The sequence below is a fragment of the Gouania willdenowi genome, chromosome 12 (genome assembly GCF_900634775.1).
Source record: "Gouania willdenowi chromosome 12, fGouWil2.1, whole genome shotgun sequence".
Taxonomy (NCBI): Eukaryota; Metazoa; Chordata; class Actinopteri; order Blenniiformes; family Gobiesocidae; genus Gouania; species Gouania willdenowi.
The window spans coordinates 30,916,389-30,928,982 of NC_041055.1; the positions used below are offsets into that span (position 1 = coordinate 30,916,389).

General features: G+C 29.8%; 1 protein-coding gene across 1 annotated transcript in view; it reads right to left on the reverse strand.

Moving 5' to 3' along the window:
• Positions 1-12,594, reverse strand: part of hexb (hexosaminidase B (beta polypeptide)) — a 30,845-nt gene that overhangs the window by 5,766 nt on the left and 12,485 nt on the right. The window lies entirely within an intron of this gene.

Genomic DNA, 12,594 nt, shown 5'->3' on the forward strand with positions numbered 1-12,594 from the left:
CCTAAAAACTCCTGCAAATATAATGCACATACTTAAACAGGGCAAAGAAAGCAGGAAGGCACAAAAAATGACAAAAAACTAAAATCACCCAAAATTAAAAGTAAGGCTATAGCAAGGCTTTTTTTTCAAAATTTTGAAAAAAAAAAAAAAAAATTGAGTTAGGACTATCATTAGACCCTAAAAACTCCTGCAAATATAATGCACATACTTAAACAGGGCAAAGAAAGCAGTAAGGCACAAAAAATGACAAAAAACAAAAATCACCCAAAATTAAAAGTAAGGCTATAGCAAGGCTTTTTTTTCAAAATTTTGAAAAAAAAAAAAAATTGAGTTAGGACCATCATTAGACCCTAAAAACTCCTGCAAATATAATGCACATACTTAAACAGGGCAAAGAAAGCAGTAAGGCACAAAAAATGACAAAAAACAAAAATCACCCAAAATCAAAAGTAAGGCTATAACAAGGCTTTTTTTTCAAAATTTTGAAAAAAAAAAAAATTGAGTTAGGACCATCATTAGACCCTAAAAACTCCTGCAAATATAATGCACATACTTAAACGGGGCAAAGAAAGCAGGAAGGCACAAAAAATGACAAAAAACTAAAATCACCCAAAATTAAAAGTAAGGCTATAGCAAGGCTTTTTTTCAAAATTTTGAAAAAAAAAAAATTGAGTTAGGACCATCATTAGACCCTAAAAACTCCTGCAAATATAATGCACATACTTAAACAGGGCAAAGAAAGCAGTAAGGCACAAAAAATGACAAAAAACAAAAATCACCCAAAATCAAAAGTAAGGCTATAGCAAGGCTTTTTTTTCAAAATTTTGAAAAAAAAAAAAAATTGAGTTAGGACCATCATTAGACCCTAAAAACTCCTGCAAAGATAATGCACATACTTAAACAGGGCAAAGAAAGCAGAAAGGCACAAAAAATGACAAAAAACTAAAATCACCCAAAATTAAAAGTAAGGCTATAGCAAGGCTTTTTTTTCAAAATTTTGGAAAAAAAAAAAATTGAGTTAGGACCATCATTAGACCCTAAAAACTCCTGCAAATATAATGCACATACTTAAACAGGGCAAAGAAAGCAGTAAGGCACAAAAAATGACAAAAATCAAAAATCACCCAAAATCAAAAGTAAGGCTATAGCAAGGCTTTTTTTTCAAAATTTTGAAAAAAAAAAAAAATTGAGTTAGGACTATCATTAGACCCTAAAAACTCCTGCAAATATAATGCACATACTTAAACAGGGCAAAGAAAGCAGTAAGGCACAAAAAATGACAAAAAACAAAAATCACCCAAAATTAAAAGTAAGGCTATAGCAAGGCTTTTTTTTTCAAAATTTTTGGAAAAAAAAAATTGAGTTAGGACCATCATTAGACCCTAAAAACTACTGCAAATATAATGCACATACTTAAACAGGGCAAAGAAAGCAGGAAGGCACAAAAAATGACAAAAAACTAAAATCACCCAAAATCAAAAGTAAGGCTATAGCAAGGCTTTTTTTTCAAAATTTTTGGAAAAAAAAAAAATTGAGTTAGGACCATCATTAGACCCTAAAAACTCCTGCAAATATAATGCACATACTTAAACAGGGCAAAGAAAGCAGTAAGGCACAAAAAATGAAAAAAAACAAAAATCACCCAAAATTAAAAGTAAGGCTATAGCAAGGCTTTTTTTTTCAAAATTTTTGGAAAAAAAAAAATTGAGTTAGGACCATCATTAGACCCTAAAAACTCCTGCAAATATAATGCACATACTTAAACAGGGCAAAGAAAGCAGGAAGGCACAAAAAATGACAAAAATCAAAAATCACCCAAAATCAAAAGTAAGGCTATAGCAAGGCTTTTTTTTCAAAATTTTGAAAAAAAAAAAAAATTGAGTTAGGACTATCATTAGACCCTAAAAACTCCTGCAAATATAATGCACATACTTAAACAGGGCAAAGAAAGCAGTAAGGCACAAAAAATGACAAAAAACAAAAATCACCCAAAATTAAAAGTAAGGCTATATAGCAAGGCTTTTTTTTTCAAAATTTTTGGAAAAAAAAAATTGAGTTAGGACCATCATTAGACCCTAAAAACTCCTGCAAATATAATGCATATACTTAAACAGGGCAAAGAAAGCAGTAAGGCACAAAAAATGACAAAAAACTAAAATCACCCAAAATCAAAAGTAAGGCTATAGCAAGGCTTTTTTTTCCAAAAATTTTGAAAAAAAAAAAATTTAGTTAGGACTATCATTAGACCCTAAAAACTACTGCAAATATAATGCACATAATTAAACAGGGCAAAGAAAGCAGTAAGGCAAAAAAAATGACAAAAAAACGAAAATCACCCAAAATCAAAAGTAAGGCTATAGCAAGGCTTTTTTTTTCAAAATTTTGAAAAAAAAAAAAATTGAGTTAGGACCATCATTAGACCCTAAAAACTACTTGCAAATATAATGCACATACTTAAACGGGGCAAAGAAAGCAGGAAGGCACAAAAAATGACAAAAAACTAAAATCACCCAAAATTAAAAGTAAGGCTATAGCAAGGCTTTTTTTTCAAAATTTTTGGAAAAAAAAAAATTGAGTTAGGACCATCATTAGACCCTAAAAACTACTGCAAATATAATGCACATACTTAAACGGGGCAAAGAAAGCAGGAAGGCACAAAAAATGACAAAAAACTAAAATCACCCAAAATTAAAAGTAAGGCTATAGCAAGGCTTTTTTTTCAAAATTTTTGGAAAAAAAAAAATTGAGTTAGGACCATCATTAGACCCTAAAAACTCCTGCAAATATAATGCACATACTTAAACAGGGCAAAGAAAGCAGTAAGGCACAAAAAATGAAAAAAAACAAAAATCACCCAAAATTAAAAGTAAGGCTATAGCAAGGCTTTTTTTTTCAAAATTTTTGGAAAAAAAAAAATTGAGTTAGGACCATCATTAGACCCTAAAAACTCCTGCAAATATAATGCACATACTTAAACAGGGCAAAGAAAGCAGGAAGGCACAAAAAATGACAAAAAAATCAAAAATCACCCAAAATCAAAAGGAAGGCTATAGCAAGGCTTTTTTTTCAAAATTTTGAAAAAAAAAAAAAATTGAGTTAGGACTATCATTAGACCCTAAAAACTCCTGCAAATATAATGCATATACTTAAACAGGGCAAAGAAAGCAGGAAGGCACAAAAAATGACAAAAAACTAAAATCACCCAAAATTAAAAGTAAGGCTATAGCAAGGCTTTTTTTTCAAAATTTTTGGAAAAAAAAAAAAATTGAGTTAGGACCATCATTAGACCCTAAAAACTCCTGCAAATATAATGCACATACTTAAACAGGGCAAAGAAAGCAGTAAGGCACAAAAAATGACAAAAATCAAAAATCACCCAAAATCAAAAGTAAGGCTATAGCAAGGCTTTTTTTTCAAAATTTTGAAAAAAAAAAAAAATTGAGTTAGGACTATCATTAGACCCTAAAAACTCCTGCAAATATAATGCACATACTTAAACAGGGCAAAGAAAGCAGTAAGGCACAAAAAATGACAAAAAACAAAAATCACCCAAAATTAAAAGTAAGGCTATATAGCAAGGCTTTTTTTTTCAAAATTTTGGAAAAAAAAAAATTGAGTTAGGACCATCATTAGACCCTAAAAACTCCTGCAAATATAATGCATATACTTAAACAGGGCAAAGAAAGCAGTAAGGCACAAAAAATGACAAAAAACTAAAATCACCCAAAATCAAAAGTAAGGCTATAGCAAGGCTTTTTTTTCAAAATTTTTGGAAAAAAAAAAATTTAGTTAGGACTATCATTAGACCCTAAAAACTACTGCAAATATAATGCACATAATTAAACAGGGCAAAGAAAGCAGTAAGGCAAAAAAAAATGACAAAAAAACGAAAATCACCCAAAATCAAAAGTAAGGCTATAGCAAGGCTTTTTTTTTCAAAATTTTGAAAAAAAAAAAAATTGAGTTAGGACCATCATTAGACCCTAAAAACTCTTGCAAATATAATGCACATACTTAAACGGGGCAAAGAAAGCAGGAAGGCACAAAAAATGACAAAAAACTAAAATCACCCAAAATTAAAAGTAAGGCTATAGCAAGGCTTTTTTTTCAAAATTTTGGAAAAAAAAAAATTGAGTTAGGACCATCATTAGACCCTAAAAACTACTGCAAATATAATGCACATACTTAAACGGGGCAAAGAAAGCAGGAAGGCACAAAAAATGACAAAAAACTAAAATCACCCAAAATTAAAAGTAAGGCTATAGCAAGGCTTTTTTTTCAAAATTTAAAAAAAAAAAAAAAAAATTGAGTTAGGACTATCATTAGACCCTAAAAACTCCTGCAAATATAATGCACATACTTAAACAGGGCAAAGAAAGCAGTAAGGCACAAAAAATGACAAAAAACAAAAATCACCCAAAATTAAAAGTAAGGCTATAGCAAGGCTTTTTTTTTCAAAATTTTGAAAAAAAAAAAAAATTGAGTTAGGACCATCATTAGACCCTAAAAACTACTGCAAATATAATGCACATACTTAAACAGGGCAAAGAAAGCAGTAAGGCACAAAAAATGACAAAAAACAAAAATCACCCAAAATCAAAAGTAAGGCTATAACAAGGCTTTTTTTTCAAAATTTTGAAAAAAAAAAAAATTGAGTTAGGACCATCATTAGACCCTAAAAACTCCTGCAAATATAATGCACATACTTAAACGGGGCAAAGAAAGCAGGAAGGCACAAAAAATGACAAAAAACTAAAATCACCCAAAATTAAAAGTAAGGCTATAGCAAGGCTTTTTTTTCAAAATTTTGAAAAAAAAAAAAATTGAGTTAGGACCATCATTAGACCCTAAAAACTCCTGCAAATATAATGCACATACTTAAACAGGGCAAAGAAAGCAGTAAGGCACAAAAAATGACAAAAAAACAAAAATCACCCAAAATCAAAAGTAAGGCTATAGCAAGGCTTTTTTTTCAAAATTTTTGGAGAAAAAAAAAAATTGAGTTAGGACCATCATTAGACCCTAAAAACTCCTGCAAAGATAATGCACATACTTAAACAGGGCAAAGAAAGCAGTAAGGCACAAAAAATGACAAAAAACTAAAATCACCCAAAATTAAAAGTAAGGCTATAGCAAGGCTTTTTTTTCAAAATTTTGGAAAAAAAAAAAAATTGAGTTAGGACCATCATTAGACCCTAAAAACTACTGCAAATATAATGCACATACTTAAACAGGGCAAAGAAAGCAGTAAGGCACAAAAAATGACAAAAATCAAAAATCACCCAAAATCAAAAGTAAGGCTATAGCAAGGCTTTTTTTTCAAAATTTTGAAAAAAAAAAAAATTGAGTTAGGACTATCATTAGACCCTAAAAACTCCTGCAAATATAATGCACATACTTAAACAGGGCAAAGAAAGCAGTAAGGCACAAAAAATGACAAAAAACAAAAATCACCCAAAATTAAAAGTAAGGCTATATAGCAAGGCTTTTTTTTTCAAAATTTTTGGAAAAAAAAAATTGAGTTAGGACCATCATTAGACCCTAAAAACTACTGCAAATATAATGCACATACTTAAACGGGGCAAAGAAAGCAGGAAGGCACAAAAAATGACAAAAAACTAAAATCACCCAAAATCAAAAGTAAGGCTATAGCAAGGCTTTTTTTTCAAAATTTTTGGAAAAAAAAAAAATTGAGTTAGGACCATCATTAGACCCTAAAAACTCCTGCAAATATAATGCACATACTTAAACAGGGCAAAGAAAGCAGTAAGGCACAAAAAATGAAAAAAAACAAAAATCACCCAAAATTAAAAGTAAGGCTATAGCAAGGCTTTTTTTTTCAAAATTTTTGAAAAAAAAAAAATTGAGTTAGGACCATCATTAGACCCTAAAAACTCCTGCAAATATAATGCACATACTTAAACAGGGCAAAGAAAGCAGGAAGGCACAAAAAATGACAAAAATCAAAAATCACCCAAAATCAAAAGTAAGGCTATAGCAAGGCTTTTTTTTCAAAATTTTGAAAAAAAAAAAAATTGAGTTAGGACCATCATTAGACCCTAAAAACTACTGCAAATATAATGCACATACTTAAACAGGGCAAAGAAAGCAGTAAGGCACAAAAAATGACAAAAAACAAAAATCACCCAAAATTAAAAGTAAGGCTATATAGCAAGGCTTTTTTTTTCAAAATTTTGGAAAAAAAAAAAATTGAGTTAGGACCATCATTAGACCCTAAAAACTACTGCAAATATAATGCACATACTTAAACAGGGCAAAGAAAGCAGTAAGGCACAAAAAATGACAAAAAACTAAAATCACCCAAAATCAAAAGTAAGGCTATAGCAAGGCTTTTTTTTCAAAATTTTGGAAAAAAAAAAAATTGAGTTAGGACTATCATTAGACCCTAAAAACTACTGCAAATATAATGCACATACTTAAACAGGGCAAAGAAAGCAGTAAGGCACAAAAAATGACAAAAAAACAAAAATCACCCAAAATCAAAAGTAAGGCTATAGCAAGGCTTTTTTTTTCAAAATTTTGAAAAAAAAAAAAAATTGAGTTAGGACCATCATTAGACCCTAAAAACTACTGCAAATATAATGCACATACTTAAACGGGGCAAAGAAAGCAGTAAGGCACAAAAAATGACAAAAAACTAAAATCACCCAAAATTAAAAGTAAGGCTATAGCAAGGCTTTTTTTTCAAAATTTTGGAAAAAAAAAAAATTGAGTTAGGACCATCATTAGACCCTAAAAACTACTGCAAATATAATGCACATACTTAATCAGGGGCAAAGAAAGCAGGAAGGCACAAAAAATGACAAAAAACTAAAATCACCCAAAATTAAAAGTAAGGCTATAGCAAGGCTTTTTTTTCAAAATTTTGGAAAAAAAAAAAATTGAGTTAGGACCATCATTAGACCCTAAAAACTACTGCAAATATAATGCACATACTTAAACAGGGCAAAGAAAGCAGTAAGGCACAAAAAATGACAAAAAACAAAAATCACCCAAAATTAAAAGTAAGGCTATAGCAAGGCTTTTTTTTTCAAAATTTTGAAAAAAAAAAAAATGAGTTAGGACCATCATTAGACCCTAAAAACTCCTGCAAATATAATGCACATACTTAAACAGGGCAAAGAAAGCAGTAAGGCACAAAAAATGACAAAAAATCAAAAATCACCCAAAATCAAAAGTAAGGCTATAGCAAGGCTTTTTTTTCAAAATTTTGAAAAAAAAAAAAAATTGAGTTAGGACTATCATTAGACCCTAAAAACTCCTGCAAATATAATGCATATACTTAAACAGGGCAAAGAAAGCAGTAAGGCACAAAAAATGACAAAAAACTAAAATCACCCAAAATCAAAAGTAAGGCTATAGCAAGGCTTTTTTTTCAAAATTTTGGAAAAAAAAAAAATTGAGTTAGGACCATCATTAGACCCTAAAAACTCCTGCAAATATAATGCACATACTTAAACAGGGCAAAGAAAGCAGTAAGGCACAAAAAATGACAAAAATCAAAAATCACCCAAAATCAAAAGTAAGGCTATAGCAAGGCTTTTTTTTCAAAATTTTGAAAAAAAAAAAAAATTGAGTTAGGACTATCATTAGACCCTAAAAACTCCTGCAAATATAATGCACATACTTAAACAGGGCAAAGAAAGCAGTAAGGCACAAAAAATGACAAAAAACAAAAATCACCCAAAATTAAAAGTAAGGCTATATAGCAAGGCTTTTTTTTTCCAAAAATTTTGAAAAAAAAAAAATTGAGTTAGGACCATCATTAGACCCTAAAAACTCCTGCAAATATAATGCATATACTTAAACAGGGCAAAGAAAGCAGTAAGGCACAAAAAATGACAAAAAACTAAAATCACCCAAAATCAAAAGTAAGGCTATAGCAAGGCTTTTTTTTCAAAATTTTGGAAAAAAAAAAAATTTAGTTAGGACTATCATTAGACCCTAAAAACTACTGCAAATATAATGCACATACTTAAACAGGGCAAAGAAAGCAGTAAGGCAAAAAAAAATGACAAAAAAACGAAAATCACCCAAAATCAAAAGTAAGGCTATAGCAAGGCTTTTTTTTCAAAATTTTGAAAAAAAAAAAAATTGAGTTAGGACCATCATTAGACCCTAAAAACTACTTGCAAATATAATGCACATACTTAAACAGGGCAAAGAAAGCAGGAAGGCACAAAAAATGACAAAAAACTAAAATCACCCAAAATTAAAAGTAAGGCTATAGCAAGGCTTTTTTTTCAAAATTTTGGAAAAAAAAAAAATTGAGTTAGGACCATCATTAGACCCTAAAAACTACTGCAAATATAATGCACATACTTAAACGGGCAAAGAAAGCAGTAAGGCACAAAAAATGACAAAAAACTAAAATCACCCAAAATTAAAAGTAAGGCTATAGCAAGGCTTTTTTTTCAAAATTTTGGAAAAAAAAAAAATTGAGTTAGGACCATCATTAGACCCTAAAAACTCCTGCAAATATAATGCACATACTTAAACAGGGCAAAGAAAGCAGTAAGGCACAAAAAATGACAAAAAACAAAAATCACCCAAAATTAAAAGTAAGGCTATAGCAAGGCTTTTTTTTCAAAATTTTGGAAAAAAAAAAATTGAGTTAGGACCATCATTAGACCCTAAAAACTCCTGCAAATATAATGCACATACTTAAACAGGGCAAAGAAAGCAGTAAGGCACAAAAAATGACAAAAAAATCAAAAATCACCCAAAATCAAAAGTAAGGCTATAGCAAGGCTTTTTTTTCAAAATTTTGAAAAAAAAAAAAATTGAGTTAGGACTATCATTAGACCCTAAAAACTCCTGCAAATATAATGCATATACTTAAACAGGGCAAAGAAAGCAGGAAGGCACAAAAAATGACAAAAAACAAAAATCACCCAAAATTAAAAGTAAGGCTATAGCAAGGCTTTTTTTTCAAAATTTTGAAAAAAAAAAAAAATTGAGTTAGGACCATCATTAGACCCTAAAAACTACTGCAAATATAATGCACATACTTAAACAGGGCAAAGAAAGCAGGAAGGCACAAAAAATGACAAAAAACTAAAATCACCCAAAATTAAAAGTAAGGCTATAGCAAGGCTTTTTTTTCAAAATTTTGAAAAAAAAAAAAAAATTGAGTTAGGACTATCATTAGACCCTAAAAACTCCTGCAAATATAATGCACATACTTAAACAGGGCAAAGAAAGCAGTAAGGCACAAAAAATGACAAAAAACAAAAATCACCCAAAATTAAAAGTAAGGCTATAGCAAGGCTTTTTTTTCAAAATTTTGAAAAAAAAAAAAAATTGAGTTAGGACCATCATTAGACCCTAAAAACTACTGCAAATATAATGCACATACTTAAACAGGGCAAAGAAAGCAGTAAGGCACAAAAAATGACAAAAAACAAAAATCACCCAAAATTAAAAGTAAGGGGCAAGGCTTTTTTTTCAAAATTTTGAAAAAAAAAAAAAATTGAGTTAGGACTATCATTAGACCCTAAAAACTCCTGCAAATATAATGCACATACTTAAACAGGGCAAAGAAAGCAGTAAGGCACAAAAAATGACAAAAAACAAAAATCACCCAAAATTAAAAGTAAGGCTATAGCAAGGCATTTTTTTTAAAAATTTTGGAAAAAAAAAAATTGAGTTAGGACCATCATTAGACCCTAAAAACTACTGCAAATATAATGCATATACTTAAACAGGGCAAAGAAAGCAGTAAGGCACAAAAAATGACAAAAAAACAAAAATCACCCAAAATCAAAAGTAAGGCTATAGCAAGGCTTTTTTTTCAAAATTTTGGAAAAAAAAAAAATTGAGTTAGGACCATCATTAGACCCTAAAAACTACTGCAAATATAATGCACATACTTAAACAGGGCAAAGAAAGCAGTAAGGCAAAAAAAATGACAAAAAAACGAAAATCACCCAAAATCAAAAGTAAGGCTATAGCAAGGCTTTTTTTTCAAAATTTTGAAAAAAAAAAAAATTGAGTTAGGACCATCATTAGACCCTAAAAACTCCTGCAAATATAATGCACATACTTAAACAGGGCAAAGAAAGCAGTAAGGCACAAAAAATGACAAAAAACTAAAATCACCCAAAATTAAAAGTAAGGCTATAGCAAGGCTTTTTTTTCAAAATTTTGGAAAAAAAAAAAATTGAGTTAGGACCATCATTAGACCCTAAAAACTACTGCAAATATAATGCACATACTTAAACAGGGGCAAAGAAAGCAGTAAGGCACAAAAAATGACAAAAAACAAAAATCACCCAAAATTAAAAGTAAGGCTATAGCAAGGCTTTTTTTTTCAAAATTTTGGAAAAAAAAAAATTGAGTTAGGACCATCATTAGACCCTAAAAACTCCTGCAAATATAATGCACATACTTAAACAGGGCAAAGAAAGCAGTAAGGCACAAAAAATGACAAAAAACAAAAATCACCCAAAATCAAAAGTAAGGCTATAGCAAGGCTTTTTTTCAAAATTTTGGAAAAAAAAAAAATTGAGTTAGGACTATCATTAGACCCTAAAAACTACTGCAAATATAATGCACATACTTAAACAGGGCAAAGAAAGCAGGAAGGCAAAAAAAATGACAAAAAAACGAAAATCACCCATAATCAAAAGTAAGGCTATAGCAAGGCTTTTTTTTTCAAAATTTTGAAAAAAAAAAAAATTGAGTTAGGACCATCATTAGACCCTAAAAACTCCTGCAAATATAATGCACATACTTAAACGGGGCAAAGAAAGCAGGAAGGCACAAAAAATGACAAAAAACTAAAATCACCCAAAATTAAAAGTAAGGCTATAGCAAGGCTTTTTTTTCAAAATTTTTGGAAAAAAAAAAATTGAGTTAGGACCATCATTAGACCCTAAAAACTACTGCAAATATAATGCACATACTTAAACGGGGCAAAGAAAGCAGTAAGGCACAAAAAATGAAAAAAAACAAAAATCACCCAAAATTAAAAGTAAGGCTATAGCAAGGCTTTTTTTTTCAAAATTTTTGGAAAAAAAAAATTGAGTTAGGACCATCATTAGACCCTAAAAACTCCTGCAAATATAATGCACATACTTAAACAGGGCAAAGAAAGCAGGAAGGCACAAAAAATGACAAAAAAACAAAAATCACCCAAAATCAAAAGTAAGGCTATAGCAAGGCTTTTTTTCAAAATTTTTGGAAAAAAAAAAAATTGAGTTAGGACTATCATTAGACCCTAAAAACTACTGCAAATATAATGCACATACTTAAACAGGGCAAAGAAAGCAGGAAGGCACAAAAAATGACAAAAAACTAAAATCACCCAAAATTAAAAGTAAGGCTATAGCAAGGCTTTTTTTTCAAAATTTTGAAAAAAAAAAAAAATGAGTTAGGACCATCATTAGACCCTAAAAACTCCTGCAAATATAATGCATATACTTAAACAGGGCAAAGAAAGCAGTAAGGCACAAAAAATGACAAAAAACTAAAATCACCCAAAATCAAAAGTAAGGCTATAGCAAGGCTTTTTTTTCAAAATTTTGAAAAAAAAAAAATTGAGTTAGGACCATCATTAGACCCTAAAAACTACTGCAAATATAATGCACATACTTAAACAGGGCAAAGAAAGCAGTAAGGCACAAAAAATGACAAAAAACAAAAATCACCCAAAATTAAAAGTAAGGCTATAGCAAGGCTTTTTTTTCAAAATTTTGGAAAAAAAAAAAATTGAGTTAGGACCATCATTAGACCCTAAAAACTACTGCAAATATAATGCACATACTTAAACAGGGCAAAGAAAGCAGTAAGGCACAAAAAATGACAAAAAACAAAAATCACCCAAAATCAAAAGTAAGGCTATAGCAAGGCTTTTTTTTCAAAATTTTGAAAAAAAAAAAAAATTGAGTTAGGACCATCATTAGACCCTAAAAACTACTGCAAATATAATGCACATACTTAAACAGGGCAAAGAAAGCAGTAAGGCACAAAAAATGACAAAAAACAAAAATCACCCAAAATCAAAAGTAAGGCTATAGCAAGGCTTTTTTTTCAAAATTTTGAAAAAAAAAAAAATTGAGTTAGGACCATCATTAGACCCTAAAAACTACTGCAAATATAATGCACATACTTAAACAGGGCAAAGAAAGCAGTAAGGCACAAAAAATGACAAAAAACAAAAATCACCCAAAATCAAAAGTAAGGCTATAGCAAGGCTTTTTTTTCAAAATTTTGAAAAAAAAAAAAAATTGAGTTAGGACCATCATTAGACCCTAAAAACTACTGCAAATATAATGCACATACTTAAACAGGGCAAAGAAAGCAGTAAGGCACAAAAAATGACAAAAAACTAAAATCACCCAAAATTAAAAGTAAGGCTATAGCAAGGCTTTTTTTTCAAATTCTTGAAAAAAAAAAAATTGAGTTAGGACCATCATTAGACCCTAAAAACTACTGCAAATATAATGCACATACTTAAACAGGGCAAAGAAAGCAGTAAGGCACAAAAAATGACAAAAAACAAAATCACCCAAAATCAAAAGTAAGGCTATAGCAAGGCTTTTTTTTCAAAATTTTGAAAAAAAAAAAATT